This window comes from Panthera tigris, chromosome C1, assembly GCF_018350195.1.
Source record: "Panthera tigris isolate Pti1 chromosome C1, P.tigris_Pti1_mat1.1, whole genome shotgun sequence".
In the NCBI taxonomy this organism is placed as follows: domain Eukaryota; kingdom Metazoa; phylum Chordata; class Mammalia; order Carnivora; family Felidae; genus Panthera; species Panthera tigris.
Window position 1 is genome coordinate 31,345,897 of NC_056667.1, and position 27,239 is coordinate 31,373,135.

The following is a 27,239-nucleotide window of genomic DNA, read 5'->3' on the forward strand; positions in this document are numbered from 1 at the left end:
AGGCTCTGTGCTGGCAGCAGAGAACCCAGACTGGGGTTTGAACTCATGAACTGTGAGATCATGACCTGAGCTGAAGTTGGACGCTTAACTGACTGAGCCACCCGGGAGCCCCAATAGCTAGATGATTTTTAAGGTTTCTCCAACATGTGTAAGATTCCAGTTGTTGAGGCTGGTAGGACCACAGAGACAAGGAGAAAAAAATCCACGTGGCCTAAAAGATTTGGCAGAGGCTCTTTGGAGGCTCTTTGCTATTCTTTCATCAGACTACCTTTTACTGAGCAGCTACTATGAGCCAAAAGCTCTCCTGGAGTTGGAAGAGTAAGACCTTGCCCTTGCCCTCAGGGAATTCAGTTTGGTGCTGGGACAAAGCAAAGGGCAATTACAAAAATGTAACCCAAGTACCCGAAGGTAAGCTTGGGAGACCAAGAAGGCTTCCTAGAGGAACTGACATCCAAGACAACACCTGAAATTCAGGCAGAAGAAAGCCCTGTGGGGAATCTGGGCTGGGGAAGATTGTTTATGTGGTTATTTTAGAGATTTTCATCCCTCCCGAATTTTTCATCTGGACTCTGCCCTGAGAGTCTATTTCAGGTGCCAGGGCCCAGATACTAGTAATTGCATTTCATAGGCTGTGTTAAATTGGTCTTCTAGATCCTTCTCCTCAATGCTCCTTGTGGCCTCAACTCCACATGCTAGCATTTGCTAGGGCTTGGATGAAGGCACAGCAAGAGAGGTGCCCAGAGTGCAAACTTAGGGAGGCACTCACTGTCAAGGGTGTGCAACGTGTCCTTGGCCCTGCTCCCCGTCCACACCCCCACTCCAGACTCTCCGGTGCTCATATCTTGCTGTCCACACACAGGGCTCTGTTTACAAAGACCCTCCCCCACCCCCATTGGCCTGGTGAAAGCTCACTCCTGCTCCAAGGCTCAGCTCTATCTGAAAGTCTACTGCTCTCACCACCCATCCCTGCCTCCACCCTAGGCCAAGGTGGTCCTCTGTGCCCTAACAGCATGGCTGCATAGTGCAAACCAGACTCTGGTATCAGAGCCCTGCTGTGCTATTTATCATCTGTGAACCACTCTCTGAGCTGGTTTCCACATGTGGAAAATGTGGTGCTGACTTCACAGGGGAGTTGTAAAGATTAAATGAGAACATGTATGTAAAGTGATCTGCAGTGATTGGTACAGACTACTCAGTAAGCGGTAGGTATTAATACTTTGTTTATACTTCTTCTAAAGCACTCATGTATTCTAATTATTCTCCTGTCTTTATCTTCACTATACCATAAGTTCCTTGGGGCAGGGAGGAGGAGGAGGAGAGGAAGGAGGAGGAAGATCTTTACAAATGACATTGAACAAGCCCTAAGACATGTCTGCTGCATAAATCAAAGAAATGACAAATTCTATGGAAAAAGTTCTGGGCAGGAAATCTGGAGCCTTGGGCTCTAGTCACATGGTCCCAGTGATGGCACAGTGCCTGCCCAACTTACACTCACTTGGAAGAAAAGCTGCCCAAACCGCAAACCCTTTTGAGCCCATTGCTTTAGACCACTTGGCCCCTTCAGCTTCTAGACTTGAACAAATGGGGCCAGCACCAGAGCCAAGGGTTACCATTTCAAATATTAGCCGGTGACCTTTAACTAATGGCCCACCACAACAATCTGAGACAGGCCAATTAGAGGCTCTCTTGGACCAAGGAACAGAAAGAAACTGTCAGGTAGCGGAGGGAGTTGGAGTAGGGAGGTCAGAGACAAGTGAGCCTCAGCCAGTAAAGCCATGTGCAAGCCAAGATAAGACAGAGCAGAGACCAAGAAGCAGCAGAAGCTGGTTAGTAGGAAGAGGAGAAAGGAGCAGCCCTGTGCAGAGATGGGGAGGGTGTCAGGGGAGGGAGAATGAATAGAACAGTGAGTCCTAGGGCTGCCTCATTCCTGCTGGCATTTCAATTCCAGTCCTCACAAGAAAAAATTCTTTATATTTCAGCTACATTGGGTAGATTTCTGTACCTTGCAGCCCAATGAGGCTGACTCTACTTGTTATGTTGGTCAGTCTCTGCCTTTCTCTCTGCACCTCAGTTTGACTAGACCATCTCCATGGTCTTCTCCAGATCAATGTTTGCTTTGAACACCATGTAGAGAGAATGAATTTTAGGTTGTTGGCCACTGAGTTCAGCGTTAGTTACAGAGTGCCATGACATCCTGGCTCCCGAAATAGCTTGGTGACTGGTTAAAGAGCCTGTAGGAGGATCCAACACGTACCTGACTTTGAACCTGAGCCCTGCTGATAGTCTGCCTCCCCCTGTCCATTGCATCCTTTGTTGGATCACAAAGGAACTGAGAAACCAGGGCTGGTGTTTCTCCAGTGTCTTTGGCTGCTGAATGCCCTACCTACTGCCTTAACACTTTCCTGGACCCACTTTAGCATTTCAGAGGAGTCCAGTGCCAGGTCTGCTCCAAAGAAAGTGCCACTCCAGGAAGATTGTGAACAAAGAAAGTTTCCTTCTTTGGTGCTAAGATTTCCTGCCTTCCAGCTGTTTGGCTCTCAGCCTGTGCCCTGCCGTCAGCTTTCTAAACTAACAACTATGTTGATAATAATACTTCCTTGCTTTTGTATGGTACTTTGTACTTTTCAGAGCATTTTCATGCTTGTTGTCTTATTTGATACTCACAGAAACCCAGGGAGAATGGGCAAGAAGTGAGGTGTAGAGGATAATACCTATCATTTCTCCCATCACATCCACCCCCCCCTTGAAACAATTTATTTTAAAAGAACTTAAAAAATTATCCCTCTGTTCTTTTTAAAATACATGAAAATAATGAGACTGAGCTTGATTAAGTGACTTGCCCAAGATCACAGGGCAGGTAGACAGGTGAGTTGGAACTAGAGTCTCCAGTCACGGATCACACTTAAGCAGGACACATCTTGCAAAACACTGCTGGCCATGGCAAGGGACCTCTGAGAGACATGGTGTGCTCGCACTACTGTCCCTCCCCCCCCCCCCCCCCCCCCCCCCGCTTTTTAAAAATGTTTTATTTACTTTTGAGAGAGAGAGCGTGAGCAGGTAGGGGCAGAGGCGGGGCAAGGAACAGAGGATCCAAAGCAGGCTCTGTGTTGACAGCAGCAAGACTGATGTGGGGCTCGAAATCACAAACCACGAAATCATGACCTGAGCTGAAGTCAGACGTTCAACCTATTGAGCCACCCAGGCGCCCCCACCCTGCTGCCCTTTTGAGGCCTCTGGGGATCGTTCACCATCTTACCGCTCTCGTCCCTGCAGAGACTTGGCTACCCTACAGTGGCATGGGTAGCACCAGGAGCCCACAGAAGGTTAGATGCAAGCATTTAGTAATGGTTCTTTACATATTGGCAAAGATAAGTGCTTTTGGAAGAGTCCGTGTTCTTGCTTTGATTACAGAGCCCTTCACAGAAGGTAAGACAGGAAAGGAAAGGCTGAGTCCCTCCTTCAACCAGCACCTCTGAAAAAGAGGAAGCAGAAGTAATAGTTCTTGCCCATCCTCCTCTCCTCAACTCTACTCCGCAGCAAGGACACCCTGTCCTGGCCCCTCTGTTTTGGGCCCCTTCACGAACTGTTCTCATTGCTGCACTGTCACCTGGTCAGGATGAGCCCACCCCTCCCAATCATAACACAGATTCAAGTTATCCTGGGAGACAGTAGTAAGTTCTCACCTCACAGTTCTAATAGGGGTAGGCGAGGAAGCAAAAGGAGTGGGAAGTCTCTGTGCTTTCTCCGGGGTCTGCCCTTGCTCCTTCCCCAGCGCCCCCTAGAGGGCATAGTGTGCTTCTCTTGTGGCATCACCCAGCCCCGCAACTCCAAATGGCACAACTGGGAAATGAGTCAAGGCAGTCAGCCTATCCAATGGCCCGGGCAGTATGTCAGCTCAGGTGAAGACAAGAGAATAGAAAATGTGCTTGGAATTTTGAACAGAGGGAATTTATTCCAGAGGACAGCTTAGAAACCTGTTGGCTTGTAGGAGCCAAAGGGCAGGGTGGGGCAGGCTAGAGAGTAATAGGTGCAGCAAGCTTCTACCAGGCTTGGAAGATCAAATGGAAGGGTATTCCTGGCTCCTGAAGTGCACTTGTTGCTGACAGTGTGCGAGCTTAGTTTTTGAAATGATGCTGCTGGCAGAGCTGCTCGAGGTCACTGGAGCCCACAGGTACCCACTGCTGCCCCCCCCCCCCCCGCCAGGACCACCAACACTGCTAGAGCCCGTGACAGTAACCCACCACTGCTGGAAATGCTGAATGTCTCCGAGCCCATAACCACCAGCTGCTGCCAGAGTCTCCAGTGGATGCAGAGAGGAAATGACTTTGCCTGTCCCGCTCCGGTCCCATCTCCTGGCATACCGTTTCTCACCTGTACTTCCCATTCGCAGAATCTGACAGGAAGCCAGTTGGCAAAGGGAGCCTGGGAAATGTAGTTTTCAGGGCCCGGCATTCTTCTGTACAAAGCAGAGCATTGAAAGGCTAGAGCAATAGGCAAATGACCAGCACAAATGCTACTGAAAGTTACACCTCATTTGGGCACCTTAAAGGCCATAGGTATTGGACGTTAGCTGATTACCTCATGACTCCATTTTCCCTTTTCTAGGATCCATGTGTTTCTAGGAAGCTGGCTCCCTGGGAGCAGAGCAGGGCTGAGTCAGTCAATCCCACTGGCCAGAATGATTGGTTCAGGGTGGTCATATGAATCAGCCAGTCCAATCAGAGGGAATTTCAGGATTTTTGCTGAGAAGGCTGGCACACAGGCTGTCTCTTCCTTGCTAGCAATGAATGAGGAAGCAGGAAGGCCTTGGGGGCTGTTGGCAGTCATCTTGGGACAATAATAGGAGCAGAAACCAGGAAGAAAGAGTGGCCTTGAAGACTGGGAGATTGATTTGGGGGCACATAACCCAGATGCTGTGGCCACTGTGTAGGAAGCTCTGGCAGAGGTGATCAGTCTTGTGCCCTTTATGGTGCCTATTAGCAATCCACAAAGCAAGACCAATTTATGAGCATCATGGAAAAATCTGGAAGAGAAAGAAAGTTCTAGGAATCAGCCACTTTTCCCATGGTCACATCTTGAACCAGTGGCGTTTAAACGTTTTTTATTGTACCTTCAATACATGTGTGACCAGTACACATGTAGCTGTATAAATAACTGAAATAAAGCTTCACAACAGTTTTCACTGTATTTACCCTGCTATGTGCAATTAATTCAAATTTTCAATTCTATTCCATTTTTAAATAAAGCTGCTCATAAATTTCTAAATGATTTCATGATCTAACGGTTAGGACCTGCAATTTGAAAAACATTGCCCTATACCATGCCATCATCAATTGCTGTAAAACTTAACTCTTGATTTGAATCATCCTAACCTTTGCTAACTTTCCTGCTTTTGTACCCATATTCCCTGTCTTCCTTTGCTCTGAAGGAAAGTTACAATGTCCCATGTCTTATTGGAGGTGAACCTCTCTCCAACCTGACACAAGAACACCAAGAATTTACCTCTGTAGCTATTCTCTTTTGCATTGCCAATTTCTGCCTGTCTACTGGAATGTTGAGTTTATAAAATTGCTCTAGAGTCTCTCTCTCTTTTTTTTAATTTTTAAATTTTTGTAGTTTTGAGAGAGCGAGTGAGGGGGGCGGGGAGGCAGAGAGAGAGGGAGACAAAGAATTCCAAGCAGATTATGCACTGTAAGCACAGAGCCCGATGTAGGACTTGATGTCACGAAATGTGAGATCACGACCTGAGGCAAAATCAAGAGTCAGACACTTAACCAACTGAGCCACCCAGCTGCCCCTAGAGTCTCTCTTCTTTAGAGTCTCTCTCTAAACTCTCTTGAGTCTCTCTTCTCTAGAGTCTCAAAAGTCTCCTTTGATCCCATTTCAATAGCCACTTCCTTAAGTCAACCCAGATATGGTTGAATGGGATAGGAAGAAGAAGGGTGGCCTAGAGGTGAACTCAGTAGAGGGATGAGGACTCTGTCAAGAAGGCAAGTAGTGGGCATGGAAGGGAGAAGAAGGCATCACAATTTATGTGAACAGACAGAAATCAGAAGAAAACTTTTTTTGTGTGTGTGAGAGAGAGAGAGAGAGAGAGAGAAAGAGAGGGAGAGAGGTTGAGTGGGGAAGGGGCAGAGGGAAAGGGAGAGAGAGAATCTTAAGCAGGCTTTATGCCCAGTGTGGAGCTCAACATGGGGCTCAGTCTCACAACCGTGAGATCAAAGAGCTGAAATCAAGAGTTGGATGCTTAACTGACTGAGCCACCCAGGTGTCCTGAAATCACAAGCAAATTTTGACTCAAGAACTGCCTTCCTTAAACCCCACTTTTGAGAATCCTGCTCCTTCCTTTGTTGGTGGAGCCTGGAATCTGGAGTGGTAAGCTCAAGTTCCATACTAGCTCTGCCATTTCTGAGCTGGCTAACTTTGGATAAATCACATCTCTTCTTTAAGTTTTCTCATCTGTAAGATTAGTCTAATAAAACCTACCTTATCAAGCTGGCTTAAGGATTAAATTAGATAAATACATGTTAGCTCTTATGATTAAGGCCTTTTCCCATCCTTATACAAAACCTTACCTCCCCCCACCCACTAATAATAATTACCATAGTGACCACTTGTTAAGCAATTAATTCCTCTGTGCCAGGCAATATGCTAAGGACCTTTCCAACTGTTTCCAAGCCAACAAGGATTCCCTGGCCACCTTCTTACTGCAGAGTTTTTTTTCCCTGATGATGTACTTGATATTTATAGAGTGTCTACCATGCATCAGGAAGTCAACTGACTTACTCACATTTCATTCATTCTACAGATGTTAGTTAAGCACCTACTATGGTGCCAGGAACTTACTAGGTGTTGGAGATACCAAGATGAACGAGGCCCTGAACCTCGAAGGACTCACAATCCAGTCACATAGTAAGTGTTATGTAGTGAGGGGATGTATAGGAGATGTTCATTACCTGTGGCTTCCTTGGTCTAGACAACCCCATCTTTGGCTCCAGACCTAATGACTGATAGTGTTTGATTCTGTGTTTCTGGCTTGACTTTGGAGCCCTACTTTTAGGACATGCCTTTCAGTTCTCAACTCCCCATGGGCCATCAGGATTAAGAGAAAATTTTTGTGTTTCTTGTCTCTCCCTGCCTGGGATCCCCCTCCAGAGGAAAGAAACTTAGCAGATGTCCAAAAGACAGATAAATTGCTGGTTGGTTTTCACCCCAACACACTTTTAACACTTTCTGTCTTAATCTACTCAGTCTCCTAATTGCCAAATTCAATGGACTTTTTGTGCCTTTGCAGGTCTTTCTGGTATCACATATCATTTACTGTTCTTTGCATCTTTCACCTCTATAGCTCAGAGGGGTTAAGTAACCTGTTCAATTTACACCACTAAGAACTAGAGTTGGGACTCGAACCCAGAGTAGACTGACTCCAAAGCACTTGCTTTAGCCAACATTCCCTACTGCCTTCCCAAGCAGACCAGTAGTCTAGGTCTGTGCTGTCCAATGTGTAGTCATTAAGTGCATATAATTACTTAAATTGAAAATAAAATAAAATAAAATAAAATAAAATAAAATAAAATAAAATATTCAGTGATCCCTTCATGCCCAGGCAGACTCTCTTCATGAAGCAGAAATGATGGCCACGCACAGATCCTTATGGCTCAAGATCTCCAGAAGAAACGTCTTGTCTCTACTGTACCTGTGCTTCACATCTTTCAGAGGGCTTTGCTCAGCTTAGTTTGGGTCATGTGCTCATCTGTTCAGAAACTGTGACCTGTCTTAGCAAGGGTTCCTAGAAAACAAAGCCTGAAGAAGGGATTATGTGCCAAAGGCTTTTGTGGATGCACATTTCCAGGGCAGTGAGAATGAGGGGAGGGGGAAGCAGGAAAAGATGGGAAGCAATGCAAGCAAACGTTTGTTACTTCTTCACAATGAGCTGTGAACAGACACAGCTACTCTCTTGAGAGGTCCACCTACTTGGCCATGCAGAATGTCTCTAGACAGGTTGCATAGAGAAATTACACCTTAAAACAGACCATCAGAGGAAGGAAAAGAGAGTGGATTGTTCTCTCCTGCCACTTCCTGTCTCTTGTCTCCCAGTGATCACTGTGCCCTATGGGTAATGAAGTCTGTACTTCTAGGTTGCTTCATTGGCCCCTTCGGGAAGCCAGAGCTCATGTTCTGTGAGGAGGTGTGTCATCAGGGTCTGGAAGTTTGCAGAAGCCAGAGAATATACGTTTGCAATTAGTTGGCCTCAGGCAGCAGAGCTGTGAGACCTCACTCAGAATTGATCAGCCATGCCTGTGGGTGAGGTGGACCAAATAACTAATGGTCTGAGAGTGAATCACACTGAGAGACTGAAGAGGCACTGGGCCAAGATGTGGGGATCATTGAGATCAGTCAGACTGGGTCACATGCCTATCCCTACAGCTGATGGGATATGGAAGAAACACTGGGGAAGGAAATAGCCCATCCTTCTTCCCCTTATGCCAGTTCAGATCCTCAGAGAATCAGATACTGAGGCAGGATTAAATGCAAGGGATTTATTATGAAAAACATCAGTGAGAGAAAATGGGGCAGAAGCTGAGAGAGACTGAGGACCACCAGATAGTGATGCAAATCCAACCCTGAAGGAAGGAGCGAGAAGGAAGGAGTTCTAGGTGGAAGGGTCTCTGACTGCAGTGTAGTTTTAAGGAAAGTCTGGCAAGGCCATTGAGGAGTCCTTGAGCCACAGTCACCCATCAGAAGAGTATCCGTTTATCCTAAAAAAAAAAAATCCTGTCCTGAAATTCCTGCTGGGCTGTCAGTGGCCAGGAGCAGCCCATGGGGAGTGAAGCCTGGGAGTGAGGGGTGATGGATTTCATAGCTCAGCAGCTGGGCTGCTGAGGAGTTACACTTCTCCCAGTTGGAGATCTGAAAAGTGCATTCTCATGGCCACACACTCTCCCAGCCCAGCACTACATGCAGATGAAGAAGGATGGTTCTACAATCTAAAAGAAGAAAAAACGTACAGTGCCATTTCAGTTGAAAGGGCAAAGACATTGAGCAGGCAAGACAACAAATGTCCACCTATAGCTTACAATGTCTCATGTATAATTCAAACTCTACCTGTTCCAACCTGAACCCGTGACTTCTCCATGCTCTGAAAAAGTCCAGGAGTCTTCATCTGGAGACTACCATCCTCCTAACTGTGAAAGCTAGAAGTCATATTAAACACCTCTTGATCCCCTCTCCCCTGAAATAGTCAATCAGTTCTCCAGTCCTTCCAATCCTACCTTGGAAATGTCACCCCTGCACTTGTACACTCTTCTCTCCATTCTCACTGCTACTGATGTATTCAAAAGTTCATTGTATCTTGCCTGAACTACTGTGAAAGTCTCCAGTGGTCATTTTACAATCCCATTCCATCTTATTATCTCTGCCAGATTGTCTTTAAATGCAGTTTTGACCATGTCAATCCCTTTGTAAAAACTTCTATCACTGGGAATATAAGATGGTGTAGCCACAGTGGAAAACAGTATGGCAGTTCCTCAAAAAATTAAACACAGAATTACCATATGACCCAGAAATTTCACTTCTAGGTATATACCCCAAAGAACTGAAAGCAGAGACTCAGATAATTGTACACCAATATTCATTCAGCATTATTCACAGTACCCAAAAGATGGAAACAACCCAAATGTCCATTTATGGATAAACGATAAACAAAACGTGTTATATATACATAACAAAATACTACATTCAGCCATAAACAGAAATGAAATTTTGGTGTGATACGGATTAACTTTGAATACATTACGCTAAGTGAAATAAGCCAGACACAAAAGGACAAATATTGAATGATTCCACTTACATGAGATACCTAGAATAGTCAAATGCAAAGAGACAGAAAACAGAACAGTTGTCACCAGGAGCTGGAGGAAGGGAGGATGGGGAATTCTTGTTTAATGGGTGCAGAGTTTCAACAGGGGGTGATGAAACAATTCTGGAGATGGACAGTGCTGATATTTACAAAACAATGTGAATGTACTTAATGTCAATGAACTATATACTTAAAAATGGCTAAAGTGGTGAAACAAACAAAAACAAAAACAAAACTCCACACTAACTCTACTTAGCAGAAAATAAAACCCAAGAACCTTAATCTGACCATATGTAACTTTCCAGATGATTCTTCTTCCTTTTCCTCTTACTCTATGTTTCCTCAAGTGATCTCCTGCTTCCTATATTTGCTCCAGTGGCCACCTACAAAGGGCATGCTCTTCCCCTAGTTCTCATTTTTTTCAAGACCCCCTTCAAAGGTCACATCCTTGCAAATCTTTCCCGAACTCCTCCCTGTTTCATACTACGTGGAAGTAATCACTCCCTTTTTTGAACTCCTACAGCTTGTGAATTATGTCTGTCTTTAACACTCACTGCTTTTCTTTTCTTTTTAAAGTTTATTTATTTATTTTGAGAGAGAGAGAGAGAGAGAGAGAGAGAGAGAGAGAGAGGTAGAGAGAGAGAATCCCAAGCAGGTCCATTCTATCTGCTCAGAACCTGAGTGGGGCTCCATCCCATGAACAGCAAGATCATGAGCTGAGCCAAAATTAAGAGTCGGACACTCAACCGACCGAGCCAGCCAGGCACCCCTTTTGGATCACAGAAGGCACACAAGGAGATAGAGAGGTATAGCTGAGGGTAGTCTAGCTGGCACTCTAGACAGGTCCCTCTACAGTGCTACAACTTTAAGGAATTTACCAACATCCCAGAACTGGTCTTCAACTTTATAAATTCAGAACCCTGATTTTAATAAGTAAACAGAGGGGAATCATCTCTCAAGGGGGCTCCTGTATCCACTAAGTTCACAGAGACTGGAAGTTACATAAGCCAGAATCCAATAGATTGATTTATAATGAAAAATGTCATTATCAAAAGAACTGAGATCCTCTAGGCAGCAGATCACTAAATTCTGTCCCGACAGGTGAGACGTTTGCTGGGTGAGCACAGAATCACACCAGGGAAGCACGTTGATCTTTTCTTAGCTGAGGCAGCCTGAGATACTCTCACCCACTATAGGAATGACACGGACAAGGAAATCCTAACGCTTAGGTCAGCTTGACTGAGGCAGGGCATAGAAGGGCAATGCTAAAGTTTGCCTCTGTGACTGCCCTGTTTTGGGCTGTCATGGCTGATTAAGCCCTTTGGTTCACAGAATCTCTCTCCAAATAGGATATAGAATGATTGGTTGATAAGATTGACTAAGCATCTATTTAGTAAATTACAATCACATTTGCTTTTGTGAGATTCCTCCTGTATGACCTGGCCCAGAGTTTGGTTTGCTTTTTGATCGTGTTTGTAGAGAAACTCTTGGCTTACTGCCACAGATAGCTAATTTTAGGGTTGTATTAGTCAGCTTAGGCTAGCTAGGTTATGCTACGGAAACAAACAACTAAACCTATTTCAGTGGCTTACAACAAAGGTTTATTTCTAAAAAAATTTTTTTTAACATTTATTTATTTTTGAGACAGAGAGAGACAGAGCATAAATGGAGGGGGGGCAGAGAGAGAGGGAGACACAGAATCGGAAGCAGGCCCCAGGCTCTGAGCCATCAGCCCAGAGCCTGACGCGGGGCTCGAACTCACGGACCGTGAGATCGTGACCTGAGCCGAAGTCGGACGCTCAACCGACTGAGCCACCCAGGCGCCCCTATTTCTCACTCACCTTACATTACAGGTCATGTACATCAGCTGTGGCTCTGCACATCTTCATTCTGGGACCAACCTTGGAGAAGCAGTTCTATTTGGGACATGCTGCTCTCATGGCAGACGAAAAACAATATGGTGGAATCATTAGATGGCCCATTTATTTCTGTTCAGAAGTGGCTCATGTCATTTCATATTTCATTGATCAAAATAACACCAAGCTTGATGACATTAGTGTGAGAAGTATAATCTCCCAGGGACAGACAGACCAGATAGGCAGGGTTTTAGAAAGGCAGGGGCAGAGAATATTGATAATAATAGTCTACAACAAGGACTAGTATTCAGCCTGTGCACCAGTATGACTGGTACCAGTTATAATATCAAAATAGTGAAATGGTTTTGTACTGATTAATGCCTGCTGTCCCAAGCCTCCTGAGAACTCCCCACTCCTGGGAACTATTCACAAATTAGCAACTAAAGGGTTAATATCTGGCACAGAAAGCTCTCTCCAGGACAGCTTATGGATTGCAAATCTGCTAGATCAATGCTTGAGCCCTACTTGTAGTTAAATATGTTTATAATCACCTTTGGCTGATTTCCTCCACTATGTAAATTCTTATTAGTTTAATTCTGAGGGCAACCTGATTTCCAGGCTCTTGGAGGGAAACTGACTGAAGCCCCTATGTGCTGTCAATACTTCATTATAACAATATCTAATAATACTAATTTGTGCTCATTCCTACACATTTTTACATCTTTTGCAACAAAGTATATGCAATAATTAACTTAATAAGTATTTGTAGAAAGACTCACTTAGCTTTTTCCCATTAGCTGAGCTCATCTCTGTACCATTTTAACATAGTATTTATTTTGGGTCTCTCTGTTTTGAATTTTTTTTAATGTTTATTTTTTGAGATTGAGAGGGCCAGTGGGGGAGGGGCAGAGAGGCAGGGGGTGGGGGGTGGGGGACGGAGGACCTGAAGCAGGCTCTGTGCTGAACCCAAAGAGCCCCGGTGCAGGGCTTGAACTCACCAACTGTGAGGTTATCACCTGAGTGGAAGTCAGATGGTCAACCAGCTGAGCCACCCAGGCGCCCCATCTCTGTTTTGAATTTTTAATGCCATTTCTCATGTCTGAAAATGTCATCATTATCGCTAACTTCTTTATGACACTTCTGCAGTTTGTGAAGCACTCTCCCTTACACTATTTCATTCAATCTCCCCAACCAACACTCCCAGGAGACAGGAATTAGATCATTTTACAGACAAAGAAATTGAGACTCAGTGAAGTCAGGTGTCGTATAGCTAGTTAGGTTTTGTTCATTCATTCATCAAATATTTATTGAGTGCTTGAAGTGAGATTTATTCAGGTTGGATCTGAAAACAGTTTCCCTGAATTCAAGTCAAGGGCTTATTCCAGTATGCTCAACACCTTTATCACCAGGGTCATACACTCAAAGGGAAGAAATAATAATAGTGTGTTGGTTATATTGTTGAAGACCCCTGCAACCCAAGTCTCAGAAAGGCTCCAAGGTCATTTATAAAATTTAAGGTAACCACTAGCACCAGCAGTTTCATTTGTCTCTGTGCTTACACCTAACCCATTGGTTCAATGTAGATAGTCCCATTCCATACGTATTTGGTGAATAAAAGACAAGTTTTGGAGCTACTCACACTGAGTTTTGACACTTAATAGCTGTGGGACTTTGATCAAGTCACTTAACCCTTTGAGCATCAGTTTTATCATCTGTAAAACAGAAATACTAACGCCTTGGGATCAAGTGGTTGCGGAGATGAAAGAGCTAAAAAGATGTAATGCCCATTGTAACTGGGGTTTTCAATCGTCTTGATGAAGTTTTAAACTGCATTTAAATGAGAAAAGCAGTGTCTATGTCAACGTAAGGTTACCAGCGACAATTCTTGGGATGTGCTGTTCTTTACTCGAGTATATCATTTTTACAGTTTTGGTGTTAAATCCCTTTTTATGGTACTGGTAGCTATCTTCTTTACCGGCGCACGTAATCTGGCATCCCCGTGTCGTCCTTCGTCCCCCCAGCTCTTTCCTTCCAAATTAAACAAACCCCAAAAAACAAAAAAAACCCGTATTTCCTAACATTCAAGGGTGCGCACCACATCAAACGCCAAGCATAGAACACCCTGTGGAAGTCACCAAGCAACGCCTCCGGGTCCCCTAGAAGGGGGTGGGGTCAGAAGGCTCTCTGATCTCATTCCGCCTCCCCAGGTCGTCGCCCCTTCCTAATTCTCGCGAGATTTCAAACAACCCAGCTTCTGCGCACTTCAAGATACTGGGAGTCAAGGCGCCAAGGGAGGGGGAGGGGAAGGTGGGGGGAGACGGTGCAAACGGCGTGGCCGCCATCTTGTTTGTGCCCCCGCTTCGCGCGCGCTCCGTTCTCCGTGACGCACGCTTCCCCCTCCCCTCCGCTGTGCCCAGGCCTCTGCATTGCCTGACTCCGCAGGAGCGCGGGGGCGGCTCCTGCTCTTCCCTGGACTCCTGAGCAGAGGCGTGTGAGTGTGCGGGAGCGTCTGTGGGAGGGAGGGTGAGAGGCGAGCGGCGGCGGGGGGAGGGGCAGCGCTTCCCGCCTTCGGCGGAGACCTCACTTCCCTCTCGCGGCTGCCGCTGTAGTTCGGTCCGGCCTGCCCGCCGCCATGTTGTGTTCTCGCCAGGCCCGCCGCTGTCGCCGCCGTCGCGCTCCTGGGGTCCGTGCGCCTCGTCGGCCCGGCCCGCGGGCTTTCTCCCATTGGCGGAAGGCGACTGCGGGGGGGCTCGCTCGTGATTGGTCGGTGGCGGGGAGGCCGCGGACCTGGCACCTTATTGGTCGCGCTGGCTCGGGCCTGGGGGGTGATGAAGGAGTCGGAGGCTGCGGGGATGCGCGCGTCTCGGGCTTGGACGGCAGGGCGGTGACCCCGTCCGGTGCAGGCTTGGGGTGGAGGCCGGGGGCGAGCCTAGAGACCTTAAGGGGGAAACAGGGTGATGGTCTGGCAGGTACTGTGGGGATAGCCTGTGCACGGCCCGGAGTGGGAGGCACTCCAAACTCCAGAGGTACACTCCGTGGAACATGCGTGGCCCATTATAGAGAGGCGTACAAGCCCCAAGGGTGCCATGCTTGGAAACGCTGAAACCGGAGTTAGGGTCTGAGACGGTCTTTGAGATCCAAGAGTGCTAGACTTGGAGGTGTTTTTGTTTTTGTTTTTTAATTCCAGCATAGGTAACATAGAGTGTTACATTAGTTTCAGGTGTATAACGTAATGATCCAACAATTCCCAACACCCAGTGCTCGTGGCGGGGAGTGCACTCCTTAATCTCCATCACTTGTTTCACCTATCCCCCCCCCACCTGTTTCCCCCCCGGTAACCATCAGTTTGTTCTCTATAGTTAAGATAGACTGGAGTTTAACACAGTTTGTGAATGACTTTGATGTCCATGGATGTCAGGTCTGAGGGCGTGGTATAGGAAAAAAGGCATCTGGGCCTTAGGGACCTATCTAAAGGATAGGATGAGATCAAGAGTTTTGCTGGAGAGTGATAGCATTGAAACCGAGGTTTCAGAGTTACCAGACCTGGGATGTGATATGAGGAGAAAATAAACAGACCCAGCCCGAGAGGTGGATCCTAGGATGTGATATGAGGAGAAAATAAACAGACCCAGCCCGAGAGGTGGATCCTATTGGACCAGTGCGCTGGGCCTTCAAGTCTAAGAGGCAGGGGCATGAGGTAGTGACATCGTTAAGAATGAGGAAGTGCGAAGCATTGGGGGAACATTTGCAGACTTGGGAATTCTAGTAAGGGAGCAATTCTAGATTATTGGGTCTCAGGACCATGCGGCTAATTTTGTAATGTTGTTATATAAAGTTTTCCTGTATTAGGAAGGATATAGGTCAGGGCTGAGTTTCTAAAGCTACGCTTGCTGGCAGATATTAGATACTTGGTATTTATTTGAATAGATATTGGTAGGTATCTCTTTAGTGGAAGAGAGCTTAACAGAGATCCTGGACCTTGACTTATTTGTTTTCTTTTTTTAAAGTTTATTTTTGAGAGAGAGAGGGAGAGCGTGAGCGAGTGCATGCAAGTGGGGTTGGGGCAGAAAGAGAGGGAAAATCCCAAACACTAGTAGTGCAGAGCCTGATGTGTAGCTGGAACTCATGAACTGTGAGATCATGACCTGAGCCCAAGTCAGACACATAACAGACTGAGCCACCCAGGCGCCCCTCTTTTCTTTTATATATACCTAAAAATTACACTCATCTTCCTGTGCACTTAAATTTTTTTTTTTAAAGAAATAAGCAGATTTGAGAATAAACTAGTACATAGTTCCTTGCATCTTGTTTTGAGTAACAGGACTTGTCAACACTTTCTGGTTTGTATTTCACAAAACTTTTGTTCTAATCAAGAGTTGTTAGAGTAAGCTTGTTGGAGGTATTTTATCATTTTCCGATTTATTGTTATGACTTGAATTGTTCTACATTTGCATTTCCCAAGGTTTAGGGATCGTGGAAACCATTTGTGTTAAACTTCTCTGTTTCCTAATTTGTTTTTCCTTGTCTATGTTAGGTGGTCCTCTCTAATTTCAGATAGATGCTATAAATCTGTTTTTATATCAATTTCAAGAAACTTTTCCGGTTTTCAAATGTGGTCAGTTTGTGAATGCAACATTTTCAAGAGAGAAGAGGAAAGTAGTAGAGGAAAGGAATTGACATTTTGGGGCACATATTTCCTATTATGTAGGCATTATCATTTGCATATTGCAGATGAGAAAAATTGAGGATCAGAGAGGTTGTGTAGCTTGTCCAGTGTCTGTGTGGTTGAACTGGGATTCATATCCAAGTTGCCCAGTGGCAAAGCCTGTAGTGTTATCTGCTGTGTCGTGTTATCAGTATAAACCTGACTAGTCAAACTTCCAGATAGCATTATATTTTATTTATTTATTTATTTATTTATTTATTTATTTATTTAGTAATTATTATTTTTTAAAATATAATTTATTGTCAAGTTAGCTAACATACAGTGTATACATTGTGCCCTTGGTAGATAGCATTGTATTTCAAAGTGGATCATCTTTCTTTGATTGCTGGGAATTAGGAGCATATTGAGTGAGGAGAACATAATTAACAAGAGTTTGTTGTACTGTTTCAAAGATTCAGACCACAGGGTAGGAGCCATGTAGAATCTAGGTTCTTCAACTAGGTATTTAAATCCTATCTCTTGTTTTTTATTGTGTAGAGAAAGATTAAAAAGTAAACTGTTGGAGTTTTTCTGAAGCCAGGTAGATAATAGGGGAAAGTATGTACAGAAAGTTTAAGAATCTGCATTCTTTAAAACCAGTCTTCAGAATATTGCTGACATAGTTTTTCTATATATGGAAGTGATTAATGTCAAGGAGTGAGGAACTACCAAGTATATAAAGAACTCACCTGGGAGCTTTTTCAAATATCACTAGTACTTTAGATGTTTGTCTCCAAGCACTGGGATCTGTCCAGAAGCCTAGTGCCTTCTTCAAACCGTGGGATAGTGATTCTAGTATATGCTTATCCTGAATGATGTGTAAAATTAAAACTGGATACAACAAAATATTTGTAATCCCAATTTTGCATGGAAATCTTTAAATAATTCAGGTTTCAAGGGGAGACCAATGATTTGGTAGTCTGAGTTACTTTGTGACTTAATGCAATTAGGTGAGGGTCTCCTCCCTTTTATTTGCAATTACACTGCAGTGTAGGAGATAGAGTTAAAATACAAGGGGAATTAGGGGTTGCCATATTTTGTACATTGGTCATCTCAAGCTTCATTTGGCTCAGTCATTAAGTTAGCCAAATATGAAGAATGTTAAGCATCCATGACTTAGTTCTTTTTTAGTAAGTCTAGACAAGGTTGCAAAAACAAATATACACATATTCAGCAAGCATTTCTTAATTACCTTCCCTTCAACAACGGTGATCACCTTCATTCCCATTAACTCCTTACATCCATGGCCGGTTGCTGGACCTTGTTATCTTCTGGAATGGACCACCCTAAAAATCTGGAATCCCAGGAGGTCTGAGTAGGTCTGAGTTTATGGTAAAAACTTGAGAACATCAGCTGTGTCTTCTAAGCAGACATACTAATGTTTAATACTTAACAGACTGTGTTCATGTCTTGTTACCTAAATTTTTATAACATAATTCTGTTATTTATGTGTACATATTTTCCATTTGGTCAAAACTGATTCATTGTACTAGAAAAGATACAGGGTTTCTTAACCTCATTTACAGAGATGCAGAGGCAAAGTGAAATGAGGAGCCATGCTAGGTGTCTCTGAGGCAATTTTGAAATTCATATCTCTTTTAGTTCAGAGGTACTGAGCCATTAAGGATCTATGAATCAAGCTCAGGAATGATATAGTTAGTTACTAACTTTTATTGAGTGCTTACGTTGCACCAGCTAGGGTATAAATGTATTGTATATATTATCCACACTCTGTATGTGGTGGACACTATTATCACCTTTATTTTTGTGTGTGAAGAAACTGAAGGGTTAGGTAATTTGCTCAAGGTCACACAAGGTGGCAGAGCTCAGATTCAAACTTAAGTCTATAACTCTTAATTCCTACAAAATTTGTGGAACCCTTACTCTTAAACTGTGTTTTCTTGACACCTTAAAATATTATGAGAAAAGAAAAATTCCTGCATCTTAGATCAGGAAGTGACCTTCAGTTTTTTTCAGGCAGGTACTCTTTTACTGAGGCCCTAGAGTGTGATGACCTTGACAAGGTCACTTGGCTTGGCAAGGGGAGAGCCAGGTGTAACCCAGATTGTTGGATTCCCAGACCAGTCTCATTCCACTGGACAGTATTGCCTCTTCCGTGGAAACATTGGCTTGATGATAGGGATGACTCTAAGGCCCTTTTATATTTTGACAAGTTTGCCTCATTCATAGGAAGGAGAATGGCAGAGGACATTATTAAAGATACAAATGACCTTCTTGAGGTTTATTCCAGCCTCAGGCATACAACCCAGGAAGAACATTCCTTAGCCAGCAAGTTGTTCTTTTCCATTCAGTTTCTTGTGCTCAAAGCAGACTTATTGTGAGTTATCTGATGTCTTCCAGTCTCTTTTCATTTTGTTTATTCAGTTTTTCATGCATGTGCTGTGACTAGTTAGGAAGGCTACAAGGTCATTTTAGTATTTTCCCAGTGACTCAAAGTACCTAACATAATTTAAGTAGATTAATCATAGGAAAAAGTGGATTTAAAATACTTTGGCCAAAAAATGCCATTGGGAGGGGGTAGTGTAGTTGCTGACGCTGGAGTCAGACCTGGGAAAGAATTCTGTCTGCGTTTACCCTCTGTGTGAGCTCGGGGTCAGATTCTTGACCTAAGCCTTAGTTTCTTCCTATGTGAAGTAGTGGTAATGATACCTCTGTTACAGAGTAGTTATGAAAAATGAATACAGCAGCATATGGTAGGTGCCTGTCACCAAGTGGACCTTAGTAAGTGAGGGAACACATCACTTTCCTTTTAGAACAGCATAAAATCTGTCAGCCTGTTAAAGCTTCCCCAATGAGAAGGTCGTTTGTAATCGTCTGTTCTTTCATGTACAGTAAGATTTCTACATGGGGGAGCAACCACTTGACATGAAAGAAATAACCTAATTTAGTTGTGGTGTTGTGATTTAGGAGTTGATTTATAGTGGATCTCTGTTATTATTAGTCTGTATTATTTATGAATGCACAAAGCAGTAACATCTTCTGCTTCAGAGTTAGGTTGTCTCCTGATTGCCTCTGTTCATTCTTGGGTGCTAAGTGGTAATGATTTTGATGAGATGAGAACTTTTCTGTATTTGCCAAATAGCAATAATTACTAAAATCAGAACAACCAGTTTTATCTTTCAGTCCAGAAAGATTTACATTATAGTCATTTAAAACTTTTTCTGGAGGTGCCTGGATGGCTCAGTCTGACTCTTGATTTTGGCGCAGGTCATGATCTCATGGTTTGTGATCATGATCTCCCAGTTTGTGAGATCGAGCTGCACACCAGGCCCTGTACTGATGGCACAGAGCCTGCTTGGCATTCTCTCCCTGCCCCTCCCCTGCTTGTACTTTATCTCTCTCTCTCTCTCTCTCTCTCAAAATAAACTTAAAAAAATTGTTTTTCTAATTGTAGAAGTTGTCAGTTGAAGTGGGACTGTCAGTTTGGCTTGTAGTCACCTGGTAACATTTTCTTTGAAGTAAGCAGGAAGACAGCATCGTAAAATGGTTCAAGAAAAAAAGTCTGTCTGCCTGCAGAAATTTTTTGCCAGGTTGCAAAATTTGCTGCACCCTTCCCACACTGCTCCATGTTTTAGCAGTGATGTACCTGATAACAGTGAGGCAACATTTGTGCTCATTTTCAGTGTGAGAGTTGTATTTTCTGTTTTGGGTTAAGTCCTTACTTGTTTGCAGACAGATTACTTCTAAATTCAGTGTACTTTTATACTGTGAGAGCTTTCTAATGGATAAACTTCAGGTGCAGTTTAGAGAGAGGGACTAGGCTAACCTTTGCATTTGAATGTTTCCAGTGGAATAGGTTTACCTTAAAGGTTCAGATCTTCATGTCCAAGGTACATAAGGTGTCCTCATTAGATGAATACTCTCCATTTAAAATCAATGGTATCTTGTTACAGATCAGATTTAAGAATTAATCTTTTTTTTTTTAAAGGAAAGATTTTTTTTTTAATTTTTTTTTTAACTTTTATTTATTTTTGAGACAGAGAGAGACAGAGCATGAACGGGGGAAGGGCAGAGAGAGAGGGAGACACAGAATCGGAAGCAGCCTCCAGGCTCTGAGCCATCACAGCCCAGAGCCCAATGCGGGGCTCGAACTCACGGACCATGAGATCGTGACCTGAGCTGAAGTCAGACGCTTAACTGACTGAGCCACCAGGCGCCCCTAAGAATTAATCTTAAGTACATTCATGGGTATGAGCTATAAACAGTGATCTTGACCAGTGCTTCGATGAATGCCTCAGTGACTCATAGGGAATGATATCGGAGTATGGAATATTTTGTATGATGTCACTGGCTTAAATCTATTAGAGTTAAAGTCGTCCCACCCATTACCTGTGGTTTCGCTTTCTACGGTTTCGGTTACCCATGGTCAACCGTGGTCCAGAAGCAGATGATCCTCCTCTGACTATTGTCAGAGGATCAGTAGTAGCCCAGTGCCCTATCACAATGTCTGTCCTCACGTCACTTCAGCTCATCACGAAGGCATCTTATTTAGCGGCATCACAAGAAGGGTGAGTGCAGAGCAATAAGATTTTGAGGCAGAAAGAGACCACATTCACATAGTTTTTATTACAGTATATTGTTATAATTGTTCTATTTTATTATTATTATTTCTTACTGTGCCTAATTTATATAAATTAAACTTTATCTTAGGTGTGTGTGTATGGAAGAAATGAATTGTAAATAGGGTTTGGTACTATCTGCAGTTTCAGGCATCTCCTGGGCAGGGCGCGAGTGGTGTCTTGGAACGTGTCTCCTATAGATCAGGAGGGACTACTGTACTGAAGGTTTTCACAGTTTCTGTTATTGCTCACCCTTTCCTCAGGAGCTGCAAATTGTCCAGTGATCTGTATGAAGTGAGATTCTTTGCCCAATGTTAAGAAGACCTATCCTCCTCACTAGTGGTGTGATCAATTCATTTAAGAGAGGAAAGTGAAAGTACGTGCAATCTGCACAGTTGAACATCTTTGTCATTTTTAACTGTGTTAAAAATTATTGCTGTACCCTGAAGGGTAAGTAGCTTAGAATTTGCTCATTATCAGCTGACAAAGTTGTGGCCTTTTTAAAAAGCAAAGCACACTTGGTTGGCAGTAATTTGGGAGGCAGAGGATTGCTATTTATGGTGATATTTAATGTCATTTTTAGTAGGACTAAATTAAAAGGGAAAGGCCATAATGTGTGTAAAACTCCAACCATTTTGGAAGGTGGTCAGAATAGAGTTGCCTATAATCTTTTCATTCCGCTAAAATCTGTAAGGCAGCTTAGCGCAGCATTTCCTAAACTGTTTCATTGAACTTTAGTTCTTATACAATGTAATAAATGTCCTCTGGAGTTGAAAAAAGGATCCTTGACAAAATGATAGCTAAAGTGAAATGCATTTCTTTACTGCAGAATTAGTATTCAGGGCCTTTGTGTTTACGTGCCTTATGACCCTTCAAGAGAGAGGATACATAATGCAGTGTTTCTTGGACATATTTGGCCATGGAACCCTGTTCGTGAGAACATCTAATAAGTATTTCATGTTATGACTGGGGTGTAGTGGGGCCCAGTTGAGCAGTTCTAGTGCAGAGAGCTTATGAGTAAAAAATGAATCTTTTGTATAGGATAGTTTGGCTAGTAGTGGAAAAGAATTTTTCTGGGAACATACAACACAGGTCTCCAAAGTAACATAGACTCTTAGGGGTGAATATGATTTCAAAGGCCATCTAACCCCGTTGCCAGCATCCGTGACACTGGTGGCAGCTACCATTTTTTTGTGCACTTGCTGTTTATCAGTCGGTGGTGGTGTTCTACATGCATTATTAACCACTGGTCTTCATGTTATTTATTTTTTTTACCTTCTTAATATTTCCCATTCATCTACTTTTCAACATCTGCATTGCTACGTTTTCTGGTAACTAGGGTACTGCAGTGTCTTGTTTTCCCTGCTATCTGTCTAGAGCTGCCAGTCTCCCACCCGGTCCCACTTCTCCATACTGTACCCCAAATGATCTTTTAAAAGGGTAATTCTGAGAGGTGCCTGGGTGGGTCAGCTGGTTGGGCGACTGACTTCGGCTCTGGTCATGATCTCACAATTTGTGAGTCCGAGTCCCGCATTGGGCTCTGTGCTGACAGCTCAGAGCCTGGAGCCTGCTTCGGATTCTGTGTCTCCCCCTCTCTCTACCCCTCTCCTGTTCTCTGTCTCTCAATAATAAATAAACATTAAAAAGAATTTAAAAAAAATAAAAGGGTAATTCTGATTGTGCCAGTCCCATGCTTAAACTCCTCAATGGCTCACTGTTGTCCCTTAGAATAAAGTTCTAGCATCTTAGTCTTGTCCAGCCCTGTTCATGTTTCTGAGTTAACTTGTAGCCTTTTGCCCCTGGGCTACTGCCATACCAAACTATAGCCCTTTCAGGAATGTAATGCTTTATGTCAGCTCCAGGCCTTTGCACATACAGTTTCTTTGTCTGTCTCATTAAGTTCCGATTCTTAGGACTTAAATCTCCCAAGAAGCCATTTCTGACTGGCCTGAAATTGAGTTAGGCCATGGGCTAAGGGGCTCTGCTTATGTCCTGTACTGTGCATTTGTTCCTGTTGTAACTCTTAACATAGAGCACTATGATTGCCTGTTTTAATTTTCCTCTTTGTTATAATAGACTTTAGTCTCATTGAGGACAGGGACTGTATTGTTTAGGATCCCCACGTCTTAGCACAATGCCTACACCTAAGTATTTATTGAATGAGTGAAAGTTTCCTTAATCTTTACAGCCTTGCAAGATGGTTTATAGTTTAGGAAATTGACCTCAGTGGGGTTAAATACCTAGTTTGAGGTTACTCAGCTAAAAAGAGGTGAAGAGGGATTAGAATCTAAATCTGTCTAGCTGCAAAGACTGTTTTTTCCCCCCTGCTTCTCCACATGGCTGCTCTTTTTCATCTTGTCTTTACATATTCCTGTCAAGTGTTCAAACAGCCTGTGCTAACAACCCCATCCATAGCTTCTGAAGCAGCTTGTGCCATCTTTGGACAGCTCTGAGAGAATAGAATAGTTTTCTAGAATAGTTTTCCATCCATTGGTCTTAATTTATGCTTTGGAGAATATAATTTATTTTTAAAAACAAGTAATTCAGGGGCTCCTGGGTGGCTCAGTTGGTTGAGCGTTCGACTTTGGCTCAGGTCATGATCTCATGGTTCCGTGTTCGAGGTGCACATTGGGCTTGCTGCTGTCATCATGGAGCCTGCTTTGGATCCTCTGTTCCCTTCTCCCTCTGCCCCTCCCCCACTCACATTCTTTCTCTCTCTCTCTCAACTTAAAAAAAAAAAAAAGAAAAAAAAGTAATTCAGGGGGCCCCTGGGTGGCTCAGTTGCTTAAGTGTCTGACTCTTGATTTTGGTTCCAGTCATGATCTCATAGTTCATGACAAGCCTCATGTTGGGCTCTGTGCTGACAGTGTGGAGACTTCTTGAGGTTCTCCGTCTTTCCCTCTCTCTCTGTCTCCCCCTCCCCACTGGCTCTCTCTCGCTTTCTCTCAAGCATTAAAAAAAAAAAAAAAAAAAAAAATTCAGAATTTATAATCCACTTAAGGTCTCATTTATTAGTTTACTTCATTAACTTGTTGAGCAGTGATTTACTGGGCACCAGCGCTATATTCCTTATTCTAATGATACTATCATTGCTCAAAATGTTTCTGGGACTTTGGGGTTCTTTGGGGGTTATCTTCAGAACTTCTGCCAGATTCTTTTGAAAATGTGTGGACACACTTTTTTAAACCTCAAAGGTGGATTTGGTTTGGGAAATAACTAATAGTTGTTCAGGATCAAGTCAGGTGAAAGAAATGGGTCAGAAGCTATAATCTGGCAGCCCATAATTTTCTTTGGTCTGCTTATAATTAAAAAAAAACAACAAAAAAAAAACTGAATCAAAATTGAAACTGGAAAGATTTAACATTCAAACAATCTGGCTTTCATGTTTGTATATATTTTTTCCTTAAACCAGACAAAATGATACTATTTATGAAGTCATTGCGGTGGTTCTGGAAGGGATAATGAGGGTATAAGGAATGGGCATAATAGATGTTCTCTGTGATGCTATTTACAATATTTTAAAATTGAAGATACTGAGGGATTAATATCTAAAATATACTAAAAATGTCTGAATCTCAACACCAAAAAGTAAACAGTCCAGTTAAAAAATGGGCAGAGGACCCGAAAAGACATTTTTCCAAGGAAGACATATAGATGGCCAACAAACACGTGAAAAGATGCTCAACGTTACTAATCGTCAGGAAAATGCAAACCAAAACCCAATGAGATATACCACCTTACACCTGTCAGAATGGCTAAAATCAAAAAGACAAGAAATAAGTGTTGGCAAGGATGTGGAGAAAAAGGAACCTTTGTGTGCTTTTTTTTTCCTTCAAAAAATTAAAAATAGAAATACTGTATGATCCAGTAATTCTGCTGGATATCTACCCAAAGAAGATAAAAACACTAATTCAAACAGATATATGTACCCCTATGTTCATTGCATCCTTGGCATTATTTACAGTAGCCAAGATGTGGAAGCTGGGTGTCCATCAATAGATAAGTGGATAAGGAAGATGTGTGTATACACACATACACATACATGCATGCACAGTGGAATATTACATAGCCATTTAAAAGGATTAGATTGTGCCATTTGCAACAACATGGATGGACCTAGAGGATATCATGCTCAGTGAAATAAGCCAGAGAGATGAATATTATATGATTTTTACTTATATGTAGAATCTAAAAAACAAAACTAATGAACAACAGAAAAGCAGAATCAGACCTATGAGTACAGAGAGCAAATTGATGGTTGCCAGAGTGGGGGGGTGGTGGGCAAAATGGGTGAAGGGGAGTGAGAGATACAGGCTTCTAGTTATGGAATGAATAAATCAGAGGAGTGAATGGGGCGCCTGGGTGGCGCAGTCGGTTAAGCGTCCGACTTCAGCCAGGTCACGATCTCGTGGTCCGTGAGTTCGAGCCCCGCGTCAGGCTCTGGGCTGATGGCTCGGAGCCTGGAGCCTGTTTCCGATTCTGTGTCTCCCTCTCTCTCTGCCCCTCCCCCGTTCGTGCTCTGTCTCTCTCTGTCCCAAAAATAAATAAAAAAACGTTGAAAAAAAAAAAAATCAGAGGAGTGAAAAGCACAGCATAGGGAATATAGTCAATGATAATGTAATAGTGTTGTGTGGTGACAGATGGTAGCTATACTTGTGAGCATAACATAACACATAGAGAAGTTGAATCACTATGTTACACACCTGAGACTAGTGTAACATTGTGTGTCATACATCAAAAGGTAAAAACTATAAAACATTGTAGACAGTGAAGTCATTAACATAAAACTGATAGAATTCAGTGGAATATACTCCCAATTGTAAATGATATAGATACAGATTTGATATGGAAAATTGTTCACATATTTAAGTGAAAATTACAAAGCAGTTTGTGTAATATTATTATACAATATGTTAGATGATATTAAGGGACTAACTCAGCCTTGTTTCTAACTGACATAAGCAAAATACAGTGTTTGATTCTGAGTGGTTGCTTTAAAGGAAGGTATTCTTAAAAAAATAGCCCATCTGCCTAACTGATAACATCAGTACAATACTGCTTTATACATCCATCTCATCAACTTAGTATATAAGTCACACAATGTATTTAATAGTCAAGTGAATATGGCTTTGTATTCATATCACAACATACGAAAAGTTCATTTTTCTCTAGAGGTTGTCTGATATTTCTTGAGGCTTCTAAGTGTACTTACTTTACTAAGTCAGTTAGGGACAACATCAATAAAATGTTCAGGGCACTGAAGAGCCCAGTTTCTTTGCTGCTATTTCTGCTTCTGATGTGATTGATAACAGCATAACCTCCAAGATAGGTAATCTTGGGGGACTGAACAAGACTGTCCTTGACAAGACTTATCAGGGTGGTTAAGGCCAACTTCTGTCATAACTCTGGTCCTTCGGTCATTCCTCAGGATCCCAGAGCAAGAGCTGTTCTGGCATCAGCTTTTTGTGTTCAGGATCTGACTTTTGTTTCTTTTATTGACTCTGAGGCTCTTGCTACAGTGGACTAGTATTCCTTCATGGCTTTTGTCAGTTGGAGCTGAATAGTAGCTGCCCCTTCAGATGGGACATACGCTCTCCAGTTTTCCTCAGTCCTCATTACTCGTTACTTCACTGACACTGTGGCTAAGGTTGGGTTTGATGTATTGGGGATATATGTGGATATAAATAAAACACAGCCACTAACTTCAAGAAGCCTTCCTCTGGTAATAGAGACATGGTTAAAAGTAATTATAATGTGTGATAAATGCTATAGTCAAGTGTATATTTAGATGTTATTGAGTATCTACCACATGCTAGGTGTTAATGCTGAGTGCTTTTTTTTTTTTAATTTAATTTTTTTTTTTTAACGTTTATTTATTTTTGAGACAGAGAGAGACAGAGCATGAATGGGAGAGGGTCAGAGAGAGGGAGACACAGAATCCGAAACAGGCTCCAGGCTCTGAGCTGTCAGCACAGAGCCCGATGCGGGGCTCGAACTCATGGACCACGAGATCATGACCTGAGCCGAAGTCAGCCGCTTAACCGACTGAGCCACCCAGGCGCCCCAATGCTGAGTGCTTTAACCTTATATCATTTAAACCTCAATGCTCCCATGGGTTGGTGTTATTTATTTATTTTTTTTCCATTTTATACATGAAGAAGTGAGTTAGGGATGGATAAACAGCCAGTAAATAGGTAGCTATGATTCAGAATCAGTTTTCTGACCAAGAGCATCATTTC

General features: G+C 43.0%; 1 protein-coding gene and 1 long non-coding RNA gene across 4 annotated transcripts in view; one reads left to right on the forward strand and one right to left on the reverse strand.

The window, feature by feature from the left end:
* Positions 1-4,214: 4,214 nt before the first annotated feature.
* On the reverse strand, positions 4,215-12,594 carry LOC122241263. The gene is made up of 3 exons (XR_006221300.1): positions 11,701-12,594; positions 4,579-5,023; positions 4,215-4,456 (listed from the first exon to the last, which is right to left on the reverse strand). It is a non-coding gene; the product is annotated as an uncharacterized LOC122241263 (long non-coding RNA).
* A 1,273-nt stretch (positions 12,595-13,867) lies between these two features.
* Positions 13,868-27,239, forward strand: part of NFYC (nuclear transcription factor Y subunit gamma) — a 67,672-nt gene continuing 54,300 nt past the window's right edge. Inside the window, exon 1 of one of the 3 annotated variants that reach the window (XM_042996784.1) lies at positions 13,868-14,206. The gene's annotated coding sequence lies outside the window, so the exon portion shown is untranslated. The remainder of the gene's footprint in view (positions 14,207-27,239) is intronic. The other 2 variants (XM_042996786.1, XM_007077387.3) reach the window with 2 other exon arrangements.